Here is an 18,473-nt window from a genome sequence, read left to right as displayed (position 1 = left end):
TTGGCTAGGGTGAGAACTGGGTGGCCAGCCCTCCTTTCCCTCCCCTTCCTCACTTGCTGCTTCTCACCTCTAACTCTTCCTCCACCACCACCCCCGCCCCCCCCCCCCCACCATACCAGGAGTTTGTCCTCACTTCAAACCTCTGGAATTCTCTGTGTTAACTCTTTCTGGGCACTTTGTGAGACAATTGAGAGGACTGTCAGAGGGCTTGTTAGGATTACAGTTGGCAATTTTTATTAAATCTCTTTTGATACAAATAACCTATTAAAATGTTAACAGTACAGACATGTGTAAAGTAAAAAGTGAAGAGTCCTTCCTTGCACCTTGCTATCTACACACTTCATTTTCACTATCCCCAGAGTCCATACACTCTCCCCAGGGGTAGGCAGTGTTACATAATGATTTGGCCATTTCTATCCATTCACCAAGACAGATTAATAGGTAGGTAGATAGAGGATAGATACATAGATGGATACAAGATAGATACATAGGTACATCATTTTATAGATTTTCAAAACACTGAAGGAATTAGTGAAGGAATTCACTATTCACTGAAGGAATAGTTGCACAATTTGTTATGCAACATGTTTATTTACTTCCTGCATCCTGCACTCCTTTCCTTGTTCACAAGGTTCTTCTTCAGTCACAACAAATGGGCAGTTGAAACAAATTAAGTTTCACTCAACAAATACCTTAAAAGATAGTAGTAGCGTCTTCAAGGCAACTAAAACCTGTGGAACGTTATCCTGTACTGTGAATTCTCCTTCATTTACCTGCTAGGAAGTTGTGGGGAGAATAATATGTCAGGTGAAGTCTAAACAAACAACCTTGCTAAGCAAGCACAGCAGAAACCTCAGCATTCGGGTGAGCCTATAAAAAAAGACCATCCACTCAAGGGTTAAAAGAAGCCTCTGGGACTCCATCTGCTCAGATCCTATCTGTTTATTTATTGGAAGACAAAGAGTTGTTACATAAGTTCTTTCTTCTCCATTTACTTTTAGGTGATTGGAGTCTCCAGTGGGGGGTGAATTACCTTTTATTCTTCTGGACCTTTCATCTCTTAGTGCTTTGAAGAACTTATCTAACACATTCCCTTTCCCACCCCAGTGAAGCAAGTAAGTGTTCACCACCTCATCTTAGGGCGGAGCAGCAGAAGCACAAGGCAAGGGCAGGAAACCAGCCAGGTCATAGCGAATTTCAAATTCGAAAGCTGGAAGCCCTGCACCCTGAGCTAGATATTCAGGGCTGCTCTGTTGCAAAATGCAAGTACACAGCCTTGTCTACAACATGCAAAGGCACAGAGAAGGAAGAAAGAGTTGCATCAGTTCTGCTATTTGGCACCCCATGGCAAAAGGCACATGGCTTCTTTGTTTTACTTAATGGTAGTTAAACATTGTATAGACGGATGTATACTTTTGCATAGCTGCCAACACAATGAGAACAGGGTATTGTTTCCAAAGCACACAGATTTTGTCAAGAAAGAAGACATTTCTTTCCTAAATGCTTTTATTCCATCACCACCCCCATTTGAAATATAATACATGTGTACTGGAGAAAATCAGAACAAACTAAAAGCATTTATAATTCTACCACCACTCTAACACATTACGCTTATTTCTCCCCCACAACATAGATCTCTTGTTCTTTACATATATTTTTCAAATTGAGATAAAATTCACATAACAAAATATTCACAATTTCATCTTTTCAGAGTATAAGATTCAATGATTTTTAATACACTCACAATATTGTGCAACAATCACCACCATTTAATGCCAACACATTTTCTTTTACTCTTACTGTTTTAGTAATTAAAATCCTCATATAGTAAACTGAAATACTGATGTTTGTAAACTAAACTCTGAACACCTTTCCCCACAACTCCACTCCATACAGATGGTTGCTTTAGCCATTTCTTGTATATCTTTTCAAGTGTTTTCTGTTTCTATACAACACTTAATACTTCCATAGCTGGTTTTAAAGTTGTTTGAAAACATAGATACTACAAATTTGTTCTATATAGCTGCACTGTCCATTATTACAGCCACTAGTCAAAAGCAGCTATTGAGTACGTGAAATGTGGTTTGTCTAAAGTGAGATGTGGTGTTGGTGTAAAACACACATCAGGTTTTGAAGACTTATATGAAAATAATGTAAAATATCTCATCAATAATTTTATATTGATTACATGCTTAAATAATATTTTGGATATATTGGGTCAAATCACTAATTTCACCTACTTCTTTTACATTTTAAAATACTTCTACTAGAAAGTTTGCAATTCCTGTGTGCTTTGCATTCTGTTTCTATTGAATAATGCTGTTTTACAGCTTGCCTTTTAAAAAATCTTAACACATTGTCTTGATATCCTTTCCATTTTCATACATGGAGATCAATTTCATTCTTTTTAATGGCTATATACTGTCCATTTAACCATTTTATTCTTGTTGGACATAGGGCAGCTTCTATTTTTTTCTCTTACAAATAAAACATTGAACACACTCATTACTGATAATTGAAAATTATTTTATAAGTATCCTATAATTTGTAGGATAGCTTCCTAGAGGTAGAATCACATTTCACATACCGAAAGACCTGCCAAATTGATCAACTGATAGACTATAGGAAGAAGAGACAATACAATATGTCTTATTTTGACAACCTCTTCGAGTTCAGACTACCTATCACAACTACATATCCTGCTTAAGGGCTGACAAAGGGAATCAACTGAGTTTTACAGCAAGGGTTCTCTAGGTGATCAGAATCTCAGAGGTTAAGATTCTTTTTCTTTCCTTTTTTTTTTTAAACTTTTTTTTTAACGTTTATTCATTTTTTGAGACAGAGAGAGACAGAGCATGAATGGGGGAAGGTCAGAAAGAGAGGGAGACACAGAATCCGAAACAGGCTCCAGGCTCTGAGCTGTCAGCACAGAGCCCGACACCGGGCTCGAACTCACAGACCGTGAGATCATGACCGCAGCCGAAGTCAGACGCCCAACCGACTGAGCCACCCAGGCACCCCTAAGATTCTTTTTCTTAATATTGGCCTTTGCAAGAGTCAAGCAAAGATGGGACTTTTTTAAAAGTTAGAAGCTGATTTCTGTCACTCAATGTTTACACTTTTTTTTTTTTTTTTTTTGAGAGAGAGAGAGAGAGAGAGAGGGAGAGCGTGAGCAGGGGAGAGGCAGAGACCCAGAATCCAAAGCGGGCTCCAGGTTCTGCACTGTCAGCACAGAGCCCAATGTGGGGCTCGAACCCACGAACTGTGAGATCATGACCTGAGCTGAGGTCTGATGCTTAACCGACCAAGCCACACAGGCGTCCCTAGATTCAGACTTTTAAGGATCACAGCTACACATAAGACTCAGATTCAACTCCCCCTCCCACAACAGCCTGTGGACTTGGTGTCCTGTCCTCATCTGGAAGTTAACACAGGAGCCTTATATTATTCAGATAATCCCCTCGAGGGTAGGAGTAAAGTCAGCCCACCTATGTCTCAGGTTTTCAGTTCCTTTTCCTCTTTGGCCCATTGGGCATTTCCTTTTGTATCTTTGGAGCTCAGTCAGGCGTTTTGCCTTATTTTATCCAACATTCCTAGATACGTACTTTTATTATTTTTTATTTTAAAAAATGCTTACGTGAGGGGCGCCTGGGTGGTTCAGTCGGTTAAGCGTCCGACTTCGGCTCAGGTCATGATCTCATGGTTCATGAGTTTGGGCCCCGCATCAGGCTCTGTGCTGACAGCTGAGCCTGGAGCCTGCTTCCGATTCTGTATCTCCCTCTCTCTCTGCCCTTCCCCCACACGCGCCCTGTCTCTCTCTGCCTCTCAAAACTAAAGAAAACTAGTAAAAAAAAAATTTTTTTTTAATGCTTCTTTGAGAGGGGGTAGGGGCAGCAACAGAGCAGAGAGAGAATCCCAAGTAGGCTCCATGCTCAGCCCAGAGCCCAACATGCGGCTCAATCTCACGAACTGTGAGATCACAACCAGAGCTGAGTATTTTTAAATTGAACTGTAGTTGACACACAATGTTACTTTAGTTTCAGGTATACAACACAGCGATCGGACAAGTGTATGTTACACTGTACTATGTTACGCTATGTCACACAAGTGTAGCTACCATCTGTCACCATACAATACTATTACAATATCACTGACTATATGTATTCTATGTTGTACCTTTAATCCCCATGACTTATTCATTCCATAACTGGAAGTCTTTACCTCCCACCCGCGTTCACTCATTTTGCCCATTTTCCTACTTTCTTCTCTTCTGGCAACCATCAGTTTTTCCTCTGTGTTTATACATCTGATTCTGATTTTTTTGTTTGTTCATTTGTTTGTTTCTTAGATTCACTTATAAGTGAAATCAATGGTATTTGTCTTTCTCAGTGTGACTTAGTCACTTAGCATAATACCCTCTAGATCTACCCATGTTGTCCCAAATGGCAAGATCTCATTTTTTATGGCTAAGTAATATTCCACTGTGTATGTGTTGTCTGCGTGTATCATACCTTCTTTATCCATTTTTCTGTCAGTTGGACATGGGTGGCTTCCATATCCTGACTGTTGTAAATAACGATGCAATAAACACGGGTACATATCTTTTTGAATTAGTGTTTTCACTTTGGGGGGTGGGGTAAATACCCAGTAGTGGAATTACTATATAATATTTCTAATTTTTTGAGAAATTTCCATACTGTTTTCCACAGGGGCCACACCAACTTATAGTCCCACCAACAGTGCATGGTGCATGCATATAAATTTTCTCCACATCCTTGCCAACACTTGTTATTTCTTGTGTTTTGGTTTTTTTATACTAGCCATTCTGACAAGTGTTAAGGCAATATCTCATTGTAGTTTTTGATTTGCATTTCCCTGATTAATGGTTGAACATCTTTTCATGTGCCTGTTGGTCATCCACATGTCTCTTTGGAAAAACGTCTATTGAGGTCATCTCTCCACTATTTTCCTTTTTGTCTTGAGAGAGAGAGAGAGACAAAGTGTGAGTGTAGGAGGGGCAGAGAGAGAGAGAGAAAGAATCCCAAGCAGGCTTCCCATTGTCAGCACAGAACCTGATGCAGGGCTTGACCTCATGAATCACGAGATCATGACTTAAGCCAAAGCCATATGCTTAACCGACTGAGCCACCCAGGTGCCCCCGCCCTTTTTTAGTTGGATGATTTGGGGGTTCTTTCAATATTGAGCTGTATAAGTTCTTTATATATTGTATATTAACCCCTTATCAGATGTATCATTTGCAAATATCTTCTCGCATTTAGTAGGTATGTTTTCATTTTCTTGATGGTTTCCTTCAATGTGCAAAACCTTTTTTTTCCAGTGTAGTCCCAATAGTTTATTTTTGCTTTTGTTTCCCTTGCCTGAAAACTAGAAATATGTTTCTACAGCTGATGTCAAAGAGATTACTGCCTATGTATTCTTCTAGGAGTTTTATTGTTTTGGGTCTCACATTTAGGTCTCTAATCCATTTTTAGTTTATTTCTGTGTGTAATGTAAGAAAGTGGTCCAGTTTCATTCTTTTACATGTAGCTGTTCAGTTTCCCCAGCACCATTTATTAAAGAGTATGTCTTAGCCCTATTGCATATTCTTGCCTCCTTTGTCATAGATTAACCATATAAGTGGGTTTATTTCTGGGCTCTCTACTCTGTTCTAGTGATCTATGTGTCTATTTCCGTGCCAGTATCATATTATTTTGATTATTATAGCTTTGTAGTATATCTTGAAATCTGAGATTGTGATACCTCCAGTTTTGTTCTTCTTTCTTAAGATTGCTTTGGTTATTCAGGGTCTTCTGTGGTTCCACACAAATTTTAGAATTATTTGTTCTAGTTCTATGAAAAATACCATTGATATTTTGATAGAGTTTGAAATGAATTTATAAATTGCTTTGCGTAGTATGGACATTTTCATAATCTGAATTTTTCTAATCCATGAGTATGGTATATCTTTTCATTTGTTTGTATCATTTCAATTTCTTTCATAAATGTTTTAGTTTCCAGAGTTTAGGTTTTTCATCTCCTTCGTTAGGTTAATCCTAAGTATTTTATTCTTTGTAAAATTGTAAATGGAATTGTTTTCTTCTCTTTCTGCTATTTCATTATTCATGTATAGAAATGCAACAGATTTCTTAATATTTTTTATCTTACAACTTTACTGAATTTATTTATTGCTTCGAATAGCTTTTTGTGTATGTGGAATCTTCTGGATTTTTTATGTATAGTATCATGTCATCTGCAAATAGTGACAGTTTAACTTCTTCCTTACCCATTTGGATGCCTTTCATATCTTTTTCTTGTCTGACTGCTGTGGCTAGGACTTCAAGTACTGTGTTGAATAAAAGTAGTGAGAATGAACATCATTGTCTTGTTCCTGAGCTTATAGCAAAAGCTCTCAGTTTTTCACCATTGACGATGTTAGCTGTGGGCTTTCCACATATTGCCTTTATTATGCTGAGCAATGTTCCCTCTAAACCCACTTTGTTGAAAGTTTTTATCATGAATGAATGTTAAATTTTGTCAACTGCTTTTTCTGCTTCTATTGAGATGATCATTTGATTTTTATTCTTCATTTTGTTAATGTGGCTTATCACATTGATTTATGGATATTGAGCCATCCTTGCATCCCCAGAATAAATCCCACTTGATCATGGTGAATGATCTTTTTAATGTATTGTTGAATGTGGTTTACAATACTTTGTTGAGGATTTTTGCATCTATGCTCACCAGGGATATTGGCCTATAGGTTTTTTGTTTGTTTGTTTGTTTGTTTGTTTAGGGGTGTTTTTTTGCAGTGTCTTTGTCTGGTTTTGGTATTAGAGTAATTCTGGCTTCACAGAATATATTTGGAAGCTTTTCTCCCACTCATATTTTTTGGAATAATTTGAGAAGAATAGGTATTAACTCTTCTTTAAATTTTTGTTAGACTGAATAGATGAAGGGATGGCTGGCTGGCTGGATGGATGGATAGATAGATTCTGTTTCTGGGAGTTTTTTGATTATCAATTTAATTTCATTATGAGGAATGTTCTGTTCAGATTTTCTATTTATTCCTGATTCAGTTTTGGAAAATTGTGTATTTCTAGGCATTTACTCATTTCTTCTAACTAATCAAATTTATTGGCATATAATTTTTCATAGTAGTCTCTTATAATACTTGGCATTTCTGTGGTATTGGTTATTAGTTCTCCTCTTTCATTTCAGATTCTCTTTATTTGTGTCCTCTCTTTTTTCCTTGGTGAGTCTGGCTAAAGGTTTTTTTCTTCTTTTTGTAGCTTTTTTTAGGTGTAAGGTTAGATTGTTTATTTAAACTTTTGTTGTTGTTGTTCCTTGGGGTAAGCCTGTAGCTCTATAAATTTCCCTCTTAGAACTGTTTTCACTACATGCAAAGATGTTGGACCATTTTGTTTTCAATTTTTTTTAATGTTTTATTTATTTTTGACAGAGAGAGAGAGAGAGAGAGAGAGCGAGCGAGCATGAGCGGGGGAGGGGCAGAGAGAGAGGGAGACACAGAATCCGAAACAGGCTCCAGGCTCTGAGCTGTCAGCACAGAGCCCGACACAAGGCTCGAACTCACAGACTGTGAGATCATGACCTGAGCCGAAGTCGGACGCTCAACTGACTGAGCCACCCAGGCACCCCTTGTTTTCATTTTCATTTGTCTCCATGAATTTTTTAATTTACCCTTTGTTTTTTGTTGTTTTTTTTTTTTTTTGACTCACTGGCTGTTTAGGAGCATCTCATTTATTTTCCAAATATTTGTGTTTTTTCCAGTTCTTTTCTTGTAATTGATTTCTAGTATCATACCATGTGTCAGAAAAGATGCTTGCTCTGGTTTCAATCACCTTAAATTTATTGAGACTTGTTTTGTGGTCTTTTCATGTGATCTATTCTGAAGAATATTTCATGTGTACTGGAAAAGAATGTATATTCTATTGTTTTTAGACGGAATGTTTTATATATGTCTGTTAAGTCTATCTGGTCCAATATGTCATTCAAAAACATTGTTTATTGGTTTTTTGCCGGATGACCTATCCATCGATTTAAGTAGGGTTCTAGATTTGTTTTTAAATTGAAGTACAGTTGGCACACAATGTTATGTTAATTTTAGGTGTACAACATAGTGATTCCACAAGTCCTAGATATTTTTCTACCTGAAAATTCTCTAGGTCATTCTGACCTCAATATTGCCAGATATCAAAGTCTCTCTCCTTGTTAATTTGAGATGTCACCTTCATCTTATACTAAATTCCTATATCTTTCTGAACCTTTTATGGAATATTCTATTCTAGAACAAACATTTTTAGAGTTCTTGATGAGCATTGCCAGCTTGCTTTCAGAAGGGCCAGTTTCCTTCCTATCAGTAATTGTTTGCAAACCCTGGGAATTATTTTCTAAAGAAATCTTTGCCAAATTGATTGTCAGGGGGAGGGGAATGGTATTAAGGTATTGCTGTTATTTCTGTCCCTTCTAACTTTGATAAGGGTGGTCACTTCTCATATATATTTTTTCAGCTCTTGGTGTTTTGTGAACTACCTGCTCACGTCCATCACATATCTTATAGGGGGACTCATCTTTTTCTAGGTGAGACCTAGACCTAGGAAGTGACTTTGGGGCAATGAAACAGCTGCTCTGAGATCACCTGCCCAGTCTCCTCTGTCTCAACCCGGCTGGCTCAGGCTCAGGTTTACAGATCAAAGAACAGCCAGAAGCACAGGATTTTGGTGGGTGGTCCTGCAAATAATGCAGCTGACGCAGAATGTGCAGGGTTAAGGGGGTGTGAAGGGGGCAGGGGCTGCTGTATCAGGTCATCCACGTGGGCACACCCTCTTTAGTAGCTGACAACTGAACCTAGATCAGAAAGAAAAACAGCCAAAGCAAACAAGTTTTGGTAACACCCCTCTTCTGTAGCTCATGTTTTCTCTCAATAGAAACCTGAGGGGGAAAACAAATCAGAGCACCCAAGTCTACTTAGGAAACCTTACTGGGCAGTTAAGGTCCAATAAACTGTAGAAACACTCACAAAAAGCTACACCAACCAGCCATAGTGATTTTCATTTAAAAATCAAACAACAACTTTTACTCATTTTTTTCTTTTTCTTTATTATGTTGAGGGACGGGGGGAGGGAAAGAGAGAGAGAGAGAGAGCGAGCCAGGGTGGGGCAGAAAGAGAGGGAGAGAAAATCCCAAGCAGGCTCCATGCTGTCAGAGCAGAGCCCGATGCAGGGCTCAAACTCACGAACTGGGAATTCATAACCTGGGCTGAAACCAAGAGTCAGACACCTAACCAACTGAGCCACCCAGGCAGCCTTCATTTTTTTCTTAAGTATAAAACTTTGTGTTTGCCATAGAAAAGGCTTTTTTTTTAACTGTGGTAAAAAAAAAAAATAATAATAATAACATTAAGTTTACCATCTTAATCATTTTCAAGTGTACAGCTTAGTATTAACTATATTCACACTGTTGTGCAACAGATGTCTAGAACTTTTTCATCTTGCAAAACTGAAACTCTATAACTCTGTAACAGTGTTTAACTGTCAAACACTAATTCTCTCCCCTCTCCTCAGCCTTTGGCAACCACCTTTCTACTTCTGACCTTTCCACTTTCTGACAGAAAAATATTTTTAAGTAGTTTCACTACCCAGAGATAACTATTATCCATTTTATCCACATTTAACATTTTGAAATATATACATATTTTCTTGGTATACATCCAATAGGCTTCATGTAACAGAGTTTTGCATTCTGTGAGTCTCCTTTTACATGATATTGTGAACATTTTCCTAAGACTATAAAACATTTTGTAAACTTGCTTTATAACGATTGCCTAAAATCTCAGGCCCTTTATTTTTATACACCTTTTCCCATACCCTTCTTTTCTCTACCCATGCAGAGTGGCATAAACCTCATGCCGACTTGGCATCTGGCCCCTACCAACACTCTCCCTCAATTAACTCGTCATCCTCACATCAGTCCTAGGAATAGGGCCTATTTTATCCCCACCTAACAGATAAAAACAAGGTCACACAGTAGCAAGTGGTGATTTGGACTTCCACTGTTGCCATGTGGCTCCAGACCTCACTACACAAGTCTGCCTCTCTTTAGATGACAAAGTGAGTTGAAAACTATAGTCCTTTCTTCCCTAAATAGAAAAAAATTAAAATAGAAAAAAAATGAAAATGAACAAAAACCCAGGGGGAGTTAATTTTAAGAAAATAATGGATTAACTATGTGGATTAAGCATTGACTATTCACTTACCTTTTAAATTTAAAAAATAATTTTTTTAAACGTTTATTTATTTTTGAGAGACAGAGACGGAGTGTGAGCTGGGGAAGGGCAGAGAGAGAGAGGGAGACACAGAATCCGAAGCAGGCTCTGGGCTCCAAGCTGTCAGCACAGACCCTGATGTGGGGCTCGAACCCACGAACTGTGAGATCATGACTTGAGCCCAAGTTGGACACTCAAAAGACTGAGCCACCCAGGCACCCCAAAATTTTTTTTAACATTTTATTTTCTGAGAAACAGAGAGAGACAAAGCACAAGCAGGGGAGGGGCAGAGAGAGAGGGAGACACAGAATCCAAAGCAGGCTCCAGGCTCTGAGCTGTCAGCACAGAGCCCAATGCGGGGCTCAAACCCATGAACATGAAATCACAACCTGAGCCGAATTTGCATGTTCAACCAACTGTGCCACCCAGGCACCTCTCAACTACCTTAAAAATATTTTTTTAATGGAGCACCTGAGTGGCTCAGTCGGTTAAGCATCCAACTCTTGATTTTGGCTCAGGTCATGATCTCACAGTTCATGGGATCAAGCCCCACATCTGGCTCTGCACTGACAGCACAGAGCCTACTTGGGATTCTCTCTCTCCTCTCTCTCTTCCCCTCCTCTCTCTCTCTCTCTCTCTCTCTCTCAAAATAAATAAATAAATAAATATTTAAAACCATTAACAATTTTTCTTAAATTTTTTTTTTTTTGAGAGAGAAAGAGAGAGTGGGGTAGGGGCAGGAGAGAGAGAATCTTAAGCAGACTCCATGCCCAGAACAGAGCCCAACGTGGGGCTCGATCTCACAACCATGAGATCATTATCTGAACCGAAATCAAGAGTCAGACCTTTAATCAACTGAGCCACCCAGGCACCCCTCACTTACCTCTTATTGCTTATTTCCTTACTAGTTACTATGTATCTTTCCATCTTGAACCATTATCAATGATCACTCATCTACTGGGTAGAGAAGAGGCATATATTTTAATTCCTGTGAAGAAGTACAAGATGAAGAACATTCCTTCTACTTTTCCATGTCCTCTGTCAATCTGGCATGAAGCTTTATATGAGTCATGCTTGATACTTGCTCACCAGTTGGCAATGAATAGTTCATAAATCAGAGGGAACGAAATGGTAAAAGGAATAGTAAAGGAGGGGAAAACCAAAGTCTCTGCATAGTTATGGAAGGTGGAGTGATGAATTTAGGAGGGATTAGGTAGCTATGTTGGACTTTGATAATTTATAATGTCACCTTACGTTTACAAAGAGAACTTTGGGTTTTGTTCCCACATTCATTATCTCATGCAATATTTACCCAAAAACCCCTACAAACCTGTAAGCTAGACAGAAAGAAGGCGCCAAAAGAGAGGCAAACCTGGATGAGCTTTTAAAATTTTAATTAAACCTTTTATTTTAGTATAATTTTAGATGTACAGAAAGTTCTGAAGATAGTACAGAGAGTTCCCTATACCCTTCACCCAGTTTTCCCTATGTTTTAAAAAAGTCTATTTATTTTGAGACAGAGAGAATGAGCATGTGCAAGTGGGGGAGGGGCAGACAGAGAGGCAGAGAGAGAATCCCAAGCAGGTTCCCCACTGAAAGCGTGGATCCCAGCGCAGGGCTTGAACCTACAAACCATGTGATCATGACCTGAGCCAAAGTCAGACACTTAACTGACTGAGCCAGCCCAGGGCCCCAGTTTCCCTTATTTTTAACATCCTATGTTACCATGATACATTCTTAGTCACAAGTAAGAAATAAACATTTGTCCATTAAATTAACAAAACTCCATATTTTATTTGGATTTCACAAGTTTTCCCACTAATATCCTTTTTCTGTTCCAGGATCCCATCCAGGATACCACATTACACTAGTGGTCATGTCTCCTGAATCTAATCTACTCTGTGACAGTTTCTCAGACTTTCCTTATTTTTCATGAACTTGGCACATAGAACATTCCTCAGTTTGGGTCTGTCTGATATTTTTCTTATGATTAGAAGGGAAGACCAGTTGAGCTTTCAATGTTAAGGGCTTTAAAGGTTAAAAGGAAATAAAACTTTACTCTGTTTGCTGATTGAAATGCCTGTTGGCCATTTTTTTTTAATAGAGCGTAGCAAATAATATCCCATTTTGTTTTGTTCTTTGCATAACCATTAAGCTATGCCCTATTAACCCAGTCACTTTTCTTTTATGAGAACTTGGTGTTCTTTCATTTGTGGGTGGCTAAAACCTCAATCACACTCCAATTCTTGGCATTCTTAGGAAGAATGTCATTTGTACTTACAGAGAGAGCCACTAAGCAAATAAGCCCAGATTCTTAGGAAATAATGTGTGTTCTTATCATTCTGATGTTCAGAATAATCTAGAGTTTAAGCCATGCTCCAATTCTTCAGCCTTTCTACAATTACTAAATTTTGGGGGGGTAATACTACATTACTTGATGTGTTTTTAAAAGTTGAAACGTAATTCATATACCACAAAATTCATCCTTTCTAAGTGTACAATTCACTGGTTTTTAGTATATTCACTAGGTTGTACAATCATCAACACTATTTAATTACAAAACATTGCCATCACTCCGAAAAGAAACCCCATACCAATTAGCAGTCTCTGCCCAATTCATCCCTCCTATTGCTGCCCCTGCCTGACAACCAGTAATCTACTTTTATCTCTGAATTTGCCTATTCTGAGTATTTCCTATAAATGGAATCATATAATATGTGGCCTTCAATATTAAATATTAATAATAATATGCTTATTTTTATGATACGAGTGACCACTTCTTGAGACTACCAAAAAAATAACACCTGTGTCTGATGTTCTTTTGAACTGAGTCTTCTGGATTGGAAAACAGTTTTTTTTATAAAACTACATGCACTTACCATACAACCCTAAGAAAAGACATTCCATGCCTAGGAAGAGAAAGAAAAACTTATATCCACATAAAAACCTGTATGTGAATGCTTATAGTGGCTTTATTCATAATTACCAAAAACTGGAACTAGCCTAAATGTCCTTCAATTAGGAATGAATAAACAAATTGTGGGACATTCATTTAATGGAAGGGCTATTCAGCAATAAAAAGGAAGGAAATACCAACACACACATCAACATGAATCAATCTCAAATGCATTAGGCTAAGTGAAGGAAGCCAGACTCAAAAGGCTATATACAGTATGATTTCGTTTACAGGATACTCTGGCAAAGGTAGAATTAAAAGGATAGAAAACAGATCGATAGTTTCCCAGAGGCTGGGAATAGGGGACAGAATGATTGCATGTGGGAATTTTGGAGGATGGAGGAACCATTCTACATCTTGATTGTGGTGCTGGTTATGTGACTGCATGCATTTGACAAAGACTGCAGAACTCCACACAAAAAGAGTGAAATTTACTGTTTATGAGTTATACCTCATTTATTTAAAAAAGGAAAAATAACAGGTTATCTCAAAAAACAAACAAAAAAACCCACAAAAAACCCCAGACCAAACCCAAAATACCTGTGCTGCGAAGGGTGACACTGAATCTCGGTCCCACAGCTCATCTTTCAAAGTAATTTTGCAGAAACAGGTGGGATATCAACTGGAGAGTGGCTTTTGCTCCTTTCAGAAAGTGGAAGCGTGTTTTGCAAACAAAACATATTTTTTGTACATTTTGGCTGCAGTATTGGTGGTAGAATATACTATAATACGGATCATCTCTACTCCTGTATTCATTTATTACTAGACCTCAATCACAGTCTTCTTTTTCACTTTCTACTTCTTTGCCTGTAGGATGTACTGTATGTAGTCATGTACTTTGTACTAATATATTAGAAATTTATAGATCTGTGTACTTTTTAATCAAAACTTTCACTAGGGTATTGTATAAATTCAGTCTTACTAGAAAATAAACAAAAACAAAAACATATCCAGTATCAGAAGGACATGGACTTAGAGTGGTTTTACCACTGAGAATTTCCTGATTGGAGGGGCGCCTGGGTGGCTCAGTCAGTCATGATCTCATGGTTCTTGAGATCAAATCCCACATAGGGCTCTTCACTCACAGCGCAGAGCCTGCTTGGGATTCTTTCTCCCTCTCTCTCTGCCCCTCCCCCTCTTGCTCACGCTTTCTCTCTCTCTCTCTCAAAATAAATAAATAAACATTTTTAAAAAATGAGTCCCCTGATTGGAGTACATTTGCAAGCAGCATGGAACAGACTTAGCCTTGTCCTCATTGCCATTGCACAGTAACCAGCAAACCCTAGCTGAATTGCTAGCCCCTGGAATCTATCATCTGTGTCTCACAGCCAGAGAGATTTCAGACTTCACACTCCTCTTCCAAACCTTTAGATGGCTTCTCATTGTACTTGGAAGAAAATCCCAACTTTTCATAAGACCCCACATGACCTGGCCCCCACCAAGCACTTCAACATCACGTCCTACCACATGACCCTCACTCTCCAAGCTTGGCCATACTGGCCTTTTGGGTCCTTGAACAAGCCAAACTCAACCCCACTTGAAGACCACTGACCCAGATAGATTTGGATCACAATTTCACTCCTTCCCAACTACATAAATTGGGAAAAATACTTAATCCTTGTTCATCAGTTTCCTCATTGGTAAAAATGAGAATAATAACAGTACCAATGTCATAGGGTTGTGGTGATATTTGGGAAATTAACACATATAAAGCACTTTAAACAAAGCTGGACATGTTGTAAATGTTCAATAAATGCTACTAGGGTATTGAATAAATTTAGTCTTAGTAGAAAATAAACAAAACCAAAAACATATCCAACATCAGGAGCACATGGGTTTAGAGTGGTTTTACCAGTAAAAGTCTCCTGATTGGAGGGATGTCTGAGTGGTTCAGCTGGTTAAGCGTCCAACTCTTGATTTTGGCTCAGGTCATCTCACGGTTCATGGGTTTGAGCCCCACATCATCTATGCTGACAGCACAGAGCCTGTCAATAAATGTTAGCTGTCATTATTTCTGGTTCTGGAAGCTCTCATCTTTTGTACCCTTTGTTCTTGTAATCCAGAGTTGTTTGCATGCATGAGCATGTCTACTGGGTAAAATATCTTACAGAGAAACTGTGTCCAAACAAGTCAGTTATTCCTTGGTAAACAGAGTGGTTTCAAGTACACTAATTGTTTGTTTGTTAAACTTTTTCCTTGGAGATAATATTAGATTTACAGAAAAGTTGGTAAGATAGTACAGATATTTTCTATATACCGTTCACCCAGCTTCTACTAATGTTAATATCTTCCATAAACACAGTACAATTATCAAAACTAAGAAATTAATATAGGTTCACCACCTACCTATACTACAGATTTCATTTGTATTTCACCCCTTTCTCCACTAATGTCTTATTTCTCTTCAAGGATCCCATCCAGGATACCACATTGTATTTAGCACTAATAATGTTCTAAATTATTATTATATTAAATAATGTGGCCTTTGACCTCTAAAATATGTGAATGTAAAGTTACAGAGGTATATTTAAATTGCAAAATTATACTATATTTAAGTTGCAAAACTTCCTTCTCTCTCTTCCTTCCTGCTTTATTTTTTTTCCTTATCACTGATCACATCTAACGTGCTCTCACATTACATCAGATATGAGATGCCATTGACTGAAACATGTATCATCATTTTAGGTACAAAAGAAAAAATGCCAGCAATTACAATTGTAAAATGCTATCAGTTGTAAGATGTATACCAATTTCTGAGATATTAACACATGAAAAGTTGTGTCTTAAAATCTATAAAATATGATATGCATTTTCCATGCTCTATTTATCATCTATTTGCTTCATCAGAATGTTGATTCCATGATAGCAGGATTTTTGTTCTATATTCAATGGATCCCTGGTGTCTAGCACATGGTGCCCCAAAAGTATTTGTTAAATGAACAAATGAATAATACTATAATTGCCAGACAATATTTATTCAGCACTTGTGCCAAGCACCATTCAAAGCTCTTTACTTGTATTAACTCTTCTGATTGTGATGGATGTTTGATCAGAATGGGGATTTATCACAAATTAACAACAGCTAATTTTCAATACTTTTCAATACCTTGCCTAACCAGAATATAAAATTAAGCAACTGAAAGAAAAAGAGAGTGTCTAAGTATCTTCTTTAACAATAAACTGAAAATATAAAAATAAAAATTTTATTCATCAACCAATATTAATTGAGCCCCTCTCTAGTCTTGGCACTTGCAAGTTCTAAATACCTTACAAATGTTAATTCATCTAATTCTCACAACTACAACAGGAGGCAGGTGCTATTCTAAGCCCTGTTTTACAAATGAGGAAGCCCAGACACAGAAAAGTTAAGGAACTTGCCAAAGGTCACACAGTGACTAAATGGCAAAGCCAAAACTTAGGCCAAGGCAGCCTATTCTAGGATCAGAATTTTACCCACCAGCCTACACTGCCACAGAGCCACTAAAACATCCTGTCCTGTGTTGACGGTACTTAAGTGACAGTTAAAAAAAAATCAATAAAGGAAAAAAAATCACTAACTTTTGTGACCAAAGTGACTCCCCCAACTCCTGGTTAATTAGGCCATTTGGTTTTCTGGACAATTATCAAATGGCAAAAGGAAGGCAGAGCCAACCTGCTCAAAAGCTCTGGTTGGCTTTTGTTCTATTGACATTTGTTGAGTGCCCTTGAGATGACAAGCACTGTGTTAGGCACTGGGGACAGGTAGCTAAGAGAGGCTGGTAGACAGATGACTGCCACCATGGAAGCCTGTAGAAGATTCAGAATGCCCCCAGTGGAACAGAGGGGACTTTGCTGACCCCTGAGTTGAAACGTGAAGGATTCCATTTGCCAAGTGCATGAGCAAAGGAAGGCTCTTCTCCCTACCTTGCAAACCTCCTGCCTTCTGGACCTGAGGCCGGGTGGATTCCTTCCCCTCTCTTTACAAAATTATTTTCAGTTCCCTAGAACATGACAGCAGCTCTGGTTCCCTATCTCTGCCAGAGCAAATATTGAGAAATGTCTGGCTCAGTGACTTCAGTGTTGCGCTCTATTGCGTGTGCCACAGGATGGATCTATTCCCTTGTCCCGACCTCGCAAATGAGAATCAGGTGGCCAAGGCTGAGAAAAGTCCTGGTAAACCAGAGTGGGGAATAACTAGGGGCTGTGGAGGAATGCAGAGAGCGAGGGAAGAACAGAAAAAGAGTGACCAGAGATTGATCCTGCAAAGTTTCCTGCACCCCCGGGCACGGGGAGTGCAGACATGGTGATATAATATCACCTGACATCAGATCAATAATCAATAATTCATAACTAGAAGGCAGGTGAATGTCAACTGTTCTGCGATCTCCCAGGAACCCCTGTCTCCTTTCTTAAAAAATAAATAAAATAATAGTTATAAGCACACACATGAACATACATCAGTGTTTTCTTAAGAGATTTTATATATGGCCAATCTATCAAAGTGACAAATAAATTTGCTTACAAGTTACTGATTTTTACTGCTCTATTGATTTTTTTTAATTACCATTAAGTTCCCACTTAGATGTCAATGAACCCTAACATGAAAATTATTAACTGCAATGCTTATGTGTCTTGTGAATACTTGATTGATCTGTTCCTGGCTTATGCTTTGGCCAAAGTGCGGACTCTGGGAAAGTGTATATATCTTGATTTCTTTTCATGTTTATGCATTTCTGAGGGCAGAAACTTGTTCAAACTTGTTTTATATAGTGTTATACAGTGTTAGTTCCATGCACAAGGGAGCCCTTAATTCAATTTAATTAAGAAGTGGATGGGGCGCCTGGGTGGCGCAGTCGGTTAAGCGTCCGACTTCAGCCAGGTCACGATCTCGCGGTCCGTGAGTTCGAGCCCCGCGTCAGGCTCTGGGCTGATGGCTCGGAGCCTGGAGCCTGTTTCCGATTCTGTGTCTCCCTCTCTCTGCCCCTCCCCCGTTCATGCTCTGTCTCTCTCTGTCCCAAAAATAAATAAAAAACGTTGAAAAAAAAAATTAAAAAAAAAAAAGAAGTGGATGCTTATTTCTAAGAAGGGATTAATATGTGAGCACATTTACACATATCAATTTTTTAAAAAAAATTTAACGTTTATTTTTTTTGAGGCAGAGACAGAGTGTGAGCAGGGGAGGGGCAGAAAGAGAGAGAGAGGGACACACAGAATCCCAAACAGGCTCCAGGCTCTGAGCTGTCAGCACAGAGCCTG

Source organism: Neofelis nebulosa, chromosome 17 (assembly GCF_028018385.1).
Source record: "Neofelis nebulosa isolate mNeoNeb1 chromosome 17, mNeoNeb1.pri, whole genome shotgun sequence".
NCBI lineage: Eukaryota > Metazoa > Chordata > Mammalia > Carnivora > Felidae > Neofelis > Neofelis nebulosa.
The sequence above is the reverse complement of the archived record's forward strand: the minus strand, read 5'-3'. Positions refer to the sequence as shown.